Below are 11,285 nucleotides of genomic sequence, written 5' to 3'. Positions count from 1 at the left end.
ATAAAAAAAGAGAGATTTACAAGCATTAGATCTCGATTTTTATAGCCGAGATATACATGCTTTATTTTCGATTTTTCTTGTTTCTGTTTGCTGCTTGCATGTTCATCTTCTTCTTGCAGGTGATTTGATGGCGCAAGTGGGGCGGTGCTGAAGAGGGCAGGTGGCTGTGCGGCGGCAGGCGTCAGAAGGGCTAGGCTTTCAGCTTTTCTGAAACCCTAGTTTGACTTTGTTTGTTGGGCTGGGGTGTTCGACTTCTGTTTAGGTTGTATTTGGGTTTTTTGTGTTTGCCTGGGCTTATTTTGTTGGGTTTCGGGTTTTGGTCTGGGTTGATTTGAATTAGGCTTTGTAATTAAGTTTGGGTATTGGGCCTGGCAAAATTTGGGCTGTACAAACTTGAATGAAAGAATGAACATAAAGAACAATTTCAAGAATGGAGTTTGGAAGAAGCCTGATTTGTATTGAAATTAAGTGTAGAATCCTCACGAAGTTTGATAGTAATTCTAGAATTTGATTTCTGAACAAAAGCAAATAACAAGAATAGAAATCTAAAACCTAAGAAAAGAGAATACTAAAGATTAAATCTAAAGGGAAAATTTTACAAAATGAAAAAGGTGTTTATAACATGTATTAGCTAAGCCTATTTATAGACTTAGAATGGTCGTCATCCTTTACCCTAAGTTAGCTGACATTCCTGTGCTTAAAGTTGGATTGTGCAGATCAAAATGCCCTTGCCTCATTTTAATTTCTTGTATAGAGGCGATGTTGCGACACATAAGGTCCTGTGTCGCGACATCGAGGGCAGTATACTCACCTTTAGGGTATCTTCAGGGACCACAGTAGAGTCTTCTGGGATTATACAAAAAATTTTCCATCTATGATATCTAACTAAAAGCCACATCTCCTGATAGAGAACCAAAGATGGTTCAAATCCCCTCTCTTGAATATACGTTTTTCCTGAAAGTTCTATAAAATATTTTTCAATGTTTGGATTTGAAAAATTAGAGGTATTTGGAACCGTCAAATGTTTTAGTTTATTAATTCTTCCAACCTTTCGTAAAGCCATTCTGAATATTGTTTAAATTCAAAAACTAATGAACTACCAAGCAAAGTTTTCAATGGAATAGTAAAAATAGGAACCCTTAACCTTAAATAGAAATTCATCAAATGCCCTTTCAAAATCTTGTTTGTTTCCTCTTCAAGTCCTTGCACCGAGTGAGTCTATTCTAAAAAATAAGTGTTGAAAAATAAATATCTTCGGAATAAAAGGAATTTTTGAGGTTTTAAAGATTTTAAGGTTTTATGAGTTTCAAAGATTTTGAAAGAATTAGAAATAAAAGAAGTTTTAAGTAATGGTTAACAGTGTTTTGGAGTTTTCAAATAAAGACTTTTAGGCTTAAAATCGGGTATAATTGAGGATTAATCAGCCGAGTTGTGCAAATGGGTCGAATCAACCTTGCAAAAAATTGCAGCGAAGTTGTGACACAAGGGTTCCATGTCCTCACATCCTTGACAGGTTGCCATTTTCGTGACACAGGGGTTCTGTGTCGTGACACACTCTAGACTTTTAGATTTTTGGGTAAACTGGCTTTAGTGTCACGACATACAACGTTTGTGTCACGACATTGTGATGATTTTCTCAATTTCATCAATTATGGCCTTGGTGTTGCAACACGGGATTGCTGTGTTATGACATTGCCTCTATTTCTGCCAAAATTTCCAATTTCCAAAGTGTCACGTTCTTATACAACATAAATTTAATAAAAATTAAAATCTAAACTAATAGTTAGTTAAATATACAATAATTTACAAAAAGTTAAACATCAATTTAAAAAATCATTATTGTCAGATTCATCTGATAGCACCATTAAATCACATAAGGACGATTCTCTAGTTCTTTCAGTATTAGTCCATCGCTCGTCGTGCCACTCCACCTTCTTCCGGTTATCTATGTCCTTGAACTTGTTCTTTTAACCTACATGGATTAAAGGAAGTACGTCCCTTGATTCGAGATTATTAAGGTTAGAAATAGATAATTTATTACAATGCTTCCCTAAGTCCCTTTCATTTTCCCCATTCTGTTGGTGTCCACATTTAAAAACTTTCGTTTCACCATTAATCTTCATTGTTAATTCATTAATTTCCAGATCAATGGTGCACCTTGAAGTGGCTAGAAAAGGTCTACTTAATAGGATTGGTATCCCTTGATCTTCTTCAAAGTCTAGAACTACAGAGTCTGTCGGGATGATAAAGTTGCGCACTTTGACTAACATGTCTTCTAATATCCTTTTAGATGCACTGAAGAGCTATCAGCCAACTATAATGTTATTTGGGTATTCTTGAGATCCCCTAATCCGAGTTTTTCATATATTGGTAGAGGCATTAAATTGATATTAGCTCCTAAATCACATAGGGCTCTATTGAAATGAATGTGCCTTATCTTAATGGAAATTTTAAAGCTTCCCAGGTTTTTCATCTTTTAAGGAACCTGTCTAGAAATAATAGCACTACAAGAAGCGCTCATGTTAACTTGTTCTCCTACCTTAATTTTCCTACGCCTAAACATGATTTCTTTTAAAAATTTAGTGTACTTAGGAACTTTTTCAATTAATTCAATCAAAGACACGTTGACATTTAACGTTTTGAACAAGTTTAGAAAACTTACAAACTCATCTTCATCCCACTTTTGATTCTCTTCTAGCCTTGAAGGGAATGGTATCTTTGCAACGGCAAAATCTTTAATTGTTTCTATATTTGGCTCAACTGTTGATGCAACTACTTCCTCTGGTTCAGGTTCATTATCAGCTTCTAAGGGTTCCTCCTAAAGATCATCAGTATTCTCCTTATACATCTCCTGAGTTGGGTTCTCTGAGCTACTCAGTATTTTACCCAATTAGAGCGCTATTCCTTTCACATGCTCATTCCCTTCTTTACGAGGGCTATTTTTGGTATTACTAGGAATACATGTGCCTATTTTCTTTATCCCCCATCGTGCTCATCAATTGGCTCATCTGATCTTCAAGCTTAGTCAATGTTCTTGTTGAATTGGTGCACTGAGACTGCACCTGTTTCACGTCTATTCTCATTGACTGCATCTCCTCCTCAATTCTATCTAGAAGTTGACCACATACAGTATGGTCATTCGGGTTGGCCCTTTCCTGAGGTTTTTGTATATAAGGAGGTTGATAGTTAGTGTTTTTAACTTGGTTCGAGTTATTACCTCCTCCTTGGATTCTTCCCCATCTCAGATTTGGGTGATCTCTCTATCCGAGATTATATGAATTTGAATAAGGATTTCCATCCTTATTGCCGATATAGTTCTCATCCTGGGTGAGATTGTTAATGTAAGGGAAAAGTGGTTTGTCACCTCCATAGATAGACAATACATTCTTCCCAGCCTCTATTCAGTTGATTTAGTCCACTAATTATTGATACTTGTCATCCTCCTGGGCAGCCTTCACAGTAGATGGTCTTTGGCCATATATATATCGTTTAGTTGGCCAATGGCAAGAATTCATTGCCATAATTTCTCTTAATTCGTACGCATCCTCATACGTTCTGTTCATTAGGGCTCCTCCTCTCACTCCATCTAATCCTGACCTTGAATGCACATCCAACCCATTTTAGAAAATTTGCAGTCGTAACCACTCAAGCAGTCCGTGGTGTGGGCATTTCTGAATTAACGTTTTAAAACACTCCCATGCTTCATGAAAACTTTCCCCCTCTAGTAGTTTGAACATCAAAATTTCCCTTCTTAGTTGGATTGTCTAGCTCATAGGAAAGAAATTTTGTAGGAATTTCCCTACGAGTTCATCTCATGTCATGATTGATCCTGGTGCCAACGAATCTAGCCAAGAAAATGCGTTATCGATTAATGAAAAAGGGTACAATCGAAGATGAATAGCATCATCAGTGACCCCATTATATTTGAAGGTATCACAAATCTGGAAGAACCATTTTAGATGCTAACTCGGATCTTCTGTCATTTTTCCTTAAAACTGTAAATTATTCTGGATCATCTGTGCAACACCCCTAACCCGTATTCATCTCCAAAATAGGGTTACAGAACATTACTGGAGTTTTTCAAATCAAACAAGCATATATTTCAAAACTTTTCAAATAATCTCAATAAACACTTTAAAACCAATTCAAAACATGCATATTATCCATTAAACAAGCCTACAAGGCCCTAAATATGCATTAGAAACAAGTCAAGACTAAATCAGAAACTCAAAGAATTTTTCAAAAAACATTGAAAATTTTTAACACTACAGGGGTTACACAGGCGTGTTCTAGCCCGTGTCCATGCGAGTGTAACTCACTGACTTGGGTCACACGGCCAAGCCACAAGATCGTGTGCCAGGCTGTGTACCCTTCAAAGTAACCTCACATGCCTGTGTGCCAGGCCGGGTGCTAGGTCATGTAACAGCCTAACTTGCAACCCTTCGAAAGCTACAAGGGACACATGGTCGTGTCGTCTAGCCGTGTGTCACACACGGTTGAGACACACACTCGTGTATTTGCCCGTGTGGACAAAAATAGTCCATTTTATGAGCCATTTTTCTCACCCAAACTACCATGTATAAGCACTTTTGCACAAATTTTCAAGCCATCATAAGACACCAAAATCATGCCTAATCAGACAATCAAACATGATCCAAACACAGCCAACCAATATGCCCATAGGCACCTCAATCACAAAATCATTTCATATACAATTAGATACTTGATTTTTTGTCAAGATATTTACTAACTTCAAACTAAGTTTAAAACTTTACATGTCATTTGATTTACCAAGCTAACACAAACCATTTGGTACCAAAAAATGCCATTCTAAACTAGCACCAAATAACCATATAAGTCATACATACTAAAATACCAATTCACCACAAATTCATCATATCACAAGTGACTGCATCCATACCATTTTATCAAGTCAAAAGATACATATATACAACCTAGAAAACAAAGTGTCCAAACACATAACTTAGTTGTTCATTATTATACCAAAATTATCTAAACACATTTACATATATACTTATAGCCACATATACATGCCATAATCCCAAAAGAGTTCAAAAGCTACTAGCGGTGATGGATAGTGTGAGTCGAAGTTTCAATCTGTCCCAAGTCAATAAAAGAATCTACAAAACGACGCACAAACACATATAAGCTTATAAAGCTTAGTAAGTATGTAGCAATTTATTTAACTTAACATTAAATGAATGAACTCTTATTTTACTTAATTAATGTTATCAAAACGTAACCACAACGCGAATGTGCTATCAGGAGAATTGAAATACAACAGGAGCACATAAGTGCGATGAGGGGTACTAAGTACAACAGGGGAACGTAAGTGCAATCAGGGGTACCGAAGTACAACCGTTTTCTACTAAATTATAGAGTACAAATACATAAAGAAATTTAATTAAGCAATTTACTGCAATGAACTTACATCGACACTATCGCGAAGGAGTACGATCGGCTAATCCACGACTTTCGCCTTCCCTCGATTCAAATTTGGTTGAGTTCTATCTTGATCTAAATAAATAAATTAAACCAATTTACGAACTATTCTATTCAATTCAATCCAAATTCACATTTTAGCAAAACTATACTTTTACCCCTACACATTTGATTTCTTTTCAATTTACTCCTTAAGCTCGTAAATTAAAAATTCATACAATCTCATCCCTACCCAAGCTAGCCGAATTACATACACACCAAAGAAGCTCATACATTTCACTATTTCTCAATTTCACTACATATTTTACACATTTTTTAAATAAATCATTATTTGACATTTTTAACAAAATTTACTTTACAGAAGTCGTTCAACTATCATCAAACATTCATTTTTCCTCCATCAATCATAAAAAAAACTAATATAAATTCATGGTAAAACCCTATACTTTTAAAATTTTTACAAATTAGTCCCCGGGCTAGCTAGATTAAGCTACAACGACTCCAAAAACATAGAAAATATTAAAAACCAAGCAAAAATACACTTACATGCAAGTTTAATACTTAGTTAAATTTTTAAGCTCCATTAATGGCTTCCTTCTAGGTTAATTTCGGTGAAGATGAAGTGAAAATGAAGATATCCATGTGTTTTTCTTTATTTTACTTTATTTATTTAACAATTTACTTAATTAACCTTAGTATATAACATTTAAAATCATTAAAATGATGTCCATAATAGTCCACTTATATTTTAAATGGTTTAATTACAACATAAACCCTCTAAGCATTTAATACCATAGCTATTATATCCCTTTAGCTTATAGAGCTCAAGTTTTGCATCTTTTCAATTTAGTCCTTTTATCAAATTAAGTATGTAAATGGTAAAATTTCTTAACGAAATTTCTATACAGTACTACTATCATGCTTAGGCAATAAAATAATAATAAAATAATTTTTTTTACTTTAAATTTTGTGGTCTCGAAACCACTATTCTGATTTCACTAAAAATGAGCTGTTATAATCTGGATCATAGCTGGCTTAATCTCAAAATTATTGGTCGTGATGGTTGGCCTCATTATATTCCCTTAAACCATATCTAGATTCGGTAGCGCATATTACCTAAGAGTCCTCTCATTATATGACATGTTTATATTTGCGGGTAGTTGTGGTGATGTTGGTGGATCTTCTAGATTGTTATCGTTAGCCTCGTCGAACAATGGATTCTCACGTGGTTGTAAATTAACTCCAGCAGGTAGCAGATTCTACATTAGTTGTTACTGTTGTTGTTGTTGTCAATGATTCCATCGAATTATTCTTTCTAGATTTATTACTGGCTCTGTAGGTGTTCCCCTACTACAAGTCATACATTAAACCCAAAAAGACAAGATTAGTAGAAAATAACAAAAATAAATTTGTAGCTATAATCTAAAAATTTCTTAATTATTCGATTAATATGTAAAAATTAAAATCAATATAGTGGCGTTGCCTCCCCGGCAACGGTGCCAACAACTTTACCGCCTTTGGACATACCAATGTCCAGAGTAAAAATCCTAAACAAAAGATATAAAAGACGACATCCGCAAGTATATGAGTCAGGTTCAAGATCCTAAAGTACGACTACTAGTTCAATCTGCTACACTGAATTATGGCAGATCAAGCTTATGTACTCAAAAGAAATAGATGTACAAAGAGCATGTGAACTCAAATACAAAATTAGTTGATGAATTTGGAGGTATTTATTTCGAAGGTCCGATGCAAGCTGATTCTAGGATTTTTAGCTTAAAATTATCTATTTTGTACCAACCCCTAGCCAATCCAAGTTACAACCTATTTAAAAGGCCTATTGATTCAAATTTCTATGCTGACTACATTAGTGGAGATAAATTGTTAAGTTCAATATATGAAGGTATAAATTAAACTTAGTGATTGTTAATCTTAAATGAGGAGATAAAATTAATTGGTAAAAATTTAGCATATCTTTATTGAGAGAGCAATTGGTCTATTCTTGCTATCATGATAATAATTGAGAATAATTCGACCAATGGGTATACTTGAGTTGCATAACTTAAAAATTCTTGTTCTTGAGCATAATTACACTAAACTCATAATTGTGGGAAGAAATTATTTCTAAAGAAATTTTTCAAAGGTGATTTTAAGTAACTTCTTATACAATTTGTGCATTACTCGGGACAAGTAATAAATTAAGTTTGGGATGTGGAAACAAAAAAATATATAGACATTTTCAGTACCTTTTTAGCTCTAATTCAGGTAGTTTCTTAGTCATTTTTGTCAAAATTCATATTTAATTATAAAATAATTAATTTTCATTCAAATTATGAAAATATTTAATTTTTATTATTTTTATAATAAATTTACACAAATTTGATTTATTTTCAACAGCTTGCACAAAGGGTGAAAAATCGGCTCGGTAGTCACCTAGGGAAGATTGTGTCGTTGAGGCATTTTTTGTATCAAGTGACCCAAGAGTTTAGCTAATTATTTTCCCAGCCATGGATGGTCCAATGATAATTATTTAACACATTTTATAATTAATTTTGATCCAACACAAATTGGGTTAAAATTAACTACAAGCCTGATTAAGAAAAAGGGGTCTAGTTGTGCTAAATGAATAGGACTGATCCACCAAGAAAATTGGCAGCCCAAGCCGTCCCATGTAGCTAACCCAATCATCTTATTTTAGCTAATTTTTATAATTGCAAATCATCCCTTGAACTTGTCCTTAATGTCGTTCAAACCCTTCCCTTTTCAAGCTTGCTATATTTAGCTAAAAATAGCAAATTCAAGTCAAAACATCCCTCCTACCATGCATGATTGACCAAGGGAAGAGGGATGGCTGCTATTTTTAACAACCATCTCCCCCTATAAAAATGCCCCTTCACTTCATCATTTTTCAACCCTCACATCTCTCATTTCACATGTCTCTCTCACACACATTTTATCTCTTTTTCCCTTCTAGTTGCTTTCCAAAATTCTTCCTTCCTTTTTCAATTCCCCTCTTGAAAAAGATCTTGCACGCCTCTTGAAGTAGAAACAATCAAGTGTTTGTGAAGGCCTTGGATTAACAGAATGAGCAGAGAAAAGAGGAGTGTACTAGTTTGGCTTCGGAAAACCACCGAGATTTGTTTTTCTAGTGCCCTTCTCTTTTTTTTTTGTTTTGTTTTGATCATGAACATGAATATTTGTCTAGTTGTTCTTCAATTAATTAAAATTACTTAAATTCCTTCGTGTTAGATTAATTGCATTCTGTTCACTTACGATTATTAAAAATGTATTTGTGTTGTTATTAGGTCTCAATAAATTGTTTAATTAAATAAAACCATAATTATGTTATGCTTGTTAAGTAAAATTTGAATTAATTATTTAAACGGAATGAAATTGTAATTAATGGACACAATATTTAATTGGTGCATGTTTAATCTTCTAAAGTAGTGAAGGTTAAATTAGCGACGATATTAAATAATACATTAGCCTTGCATAACTTGCTAGATTATTGTGATTAAATTATTTTAATATAGAGATATATTGTTACCTCACTTAATCTTGTATTTTCTTATTAAAATTGATTAATCATTTGAATTGACATAGAGATATGGTCAAGAGATTATTAAGTTCTAGTAGGTAAGTATGTGCATTAGTTAGTAAGTTACCAAGTTGTTGTGAAATTATTCATAACAACATGAACACGATTTCAATAATTATAAGTTAAAGAATAAAATTAATCTAATACATTTATGTCATATTGATTAAACTCATTTTTAGCAATTGTGCATTGGAATTTTACTTTTTATTTTCTTAGTTAGCACTTAGTTAATTTTTTAGTTTTTATATCACCACTTCAAATAAACATATTTTCCATCACCAAATTGTTTAAATTTGCATTTCATAAATATTCTCTTTCACAGTCCTTATGGTTACGATAACTCGACATCACTTGTCACTTTATTACTTATTGTGATTGTGTACACTTACACATTTTCGTCGTTCCAGTTATTTTCAAACTCCTCATACAAAAATTCATTTTTATTCTCATTTTGTGGCCTAATCCTTATCTTTCGATTACCTCATTGATTTTTATTACTTGTGATAGTTTGGATTCACTTACCTTACTACCTTTGAAAATTGGGATTAGCTTAATTTTCTTACCATCAAATGTTAGGTTCTCCCTAACTTAGTTTGTGCCTTCTATTTTAATGCCACCTTTGATCAATCTTCTTGTACAGAAGAAACCATAGGCATCTCTTTGTACATTATGGGCTAACATTAGTTTTACCCTTACATAATTTGTTACCCAACTTCATATTCACTATGCTAGCACTTCTCTTGAGAATGGTATGGCTGCTCCGAACACTCTATTAATAATAATGGCACCCATTTAGGTCTTCATGATCAGCTACTTCACCTCATTTTGACTTGGGTGTGGCACCCCATAAACAACCATGTCGACCTTCATAATACAGATTTTTGGTGACTTTATTTCCTTAAAAATAATTTCTGACTAAAACTTGCCTATCTCCTTTTCACGATATTTCCTTCGTTATTGGAAAGCCTCTCACTTCAAAAGCCACACTCAAATTTGGCATGTACCTCAACTACTTTTTTGCCAAGCTTGACATTATTGTGTCTGTCAATCCAAAAATTATCACAACAAGATATATTGGCAAAAAATGATTCAAAGTTATGGTTATCTTTTCAAGAATGGGCAATAGGCCAAGGAAAACCTTAAGCGACATGCTCCTATAGCTCAACTCGAAGGTTATGAAGAATAACTTGAAGGTGGTGAAGATCAACCCAATGGTGGTGAGAACCAGCCCAAGAAAGAATAAGATCCTAACCCTCTCAAGGCCCATGGCGACAGAGCAAATGCATCAACCTTAGCTCTACCTCTTTCTCCTCCCACGTTAGCCCTTCTCACTGTCCTTAGGGGAATCTCCGATAGGGATCATTCACTTACCGAGTGTTTCACTTTCTCTTGAAAAATTGACTTACGTTTCATTGGCTTGGAGGATCAAATGACACATCTCATGTCTTGATTTCCTTCGCCATCATCTCATTACTTGGATGTGCGATCTGTTGGCTCTGTTATGCACTTTGTTGATATTTGGTATATATTGTTGATACTTGGTATCTTATGCTTTCTTGGATGTTTTAGGCCTTGGTTAAATGTTTTTTGTTAGCACATTTGGTTTCTAGTCCTATATTTTAGGATGCTTTAGACTTCATTCTAGATGTTCATATTTTGGTGGGCTATTTTTGTTGCTTTTGGATACTTAACATTAACTTTGGATGCTATTAGGTTTTTTTATTATTGTTTTCAATTTCTATAGAATACTTTGATCTCTTTTTTTCTATATTTCCATATGTCAAATGTAACGCCTCAAAATTTAGGCCTAGAAGTATTGGGCCTTGAGTAAGGGAACGGTTTGGAAACTATGTACAAAAGTATGTCTGCTTTAGTGGTTAAGGGTCCTGAGAGGAGTTGGGAAAGTCCTGGGTTCAAACTTGGGCTTTAGCAAAAATTTTGGTTTTAAGTGGATAAAACCTTGGAAGCTTGGATGTAGGCCTTTAAAATTATTGTGTTAAAAAATGTCATAAGGAAGCATGTGGTCTAGTGGTTGTGGCGTCATTAAGGTTGCAAGGGAGCCTGGGTTCAAGTCTTGGTTCTTGCAATTTATTTTGGTTTTTCTTTTAAAGGAACCTGGACTTTGGCCTTTAGACCTTTTAGTTGATTGAAGACAAAATGTGACATAAAAAAGTTTGTGACAATGAGGCAAGTGGTATGTTGGGTTATTAAAGGGGGCTTGGGT

General features: G+C 34.1%; 1 non-coding gene across 1 annotated transcript; it reads left to right on the top strand.

Moving 5' to 3' along the window:
* The first annotated feature begins 3,651 nt into the window (after positions 1 to 3,651).
* Positions 3,652 to 3,758, top strand: LOC128042103 (small nucleolar RNA R71). Its single transcript, XR_008197311.1, has one exon. It is a non-coding gene; the product is annotated as a small nucleolar RNA R71 (small nucleolar RNA).
* Positions 3,759 to 11,285: the final 7,527 nt, after the last annotated feature.

Source organism: Gossypium raimondii, chromosome 6, assembly GCF_025698545.1.
Source record: "Gossypium raimondii isolate GPD5lz chromosome 6, ASM2569854v1, whole genome shotgun sequence".
In the NCBI taxonomy this organism is placed as follows: domain Eukaryota; kingdom Viridiplantae; phylum Streptophyta; class Magnoliopsida; order Malvales; family Malvaceae; genus Gossypium; species Gossypium raimondii.
The sequence above is the reverse complement of the archived record's forward strand: the minus strand, read 5'-3'. Positions and strand labels throughout refer to the sequence as shown.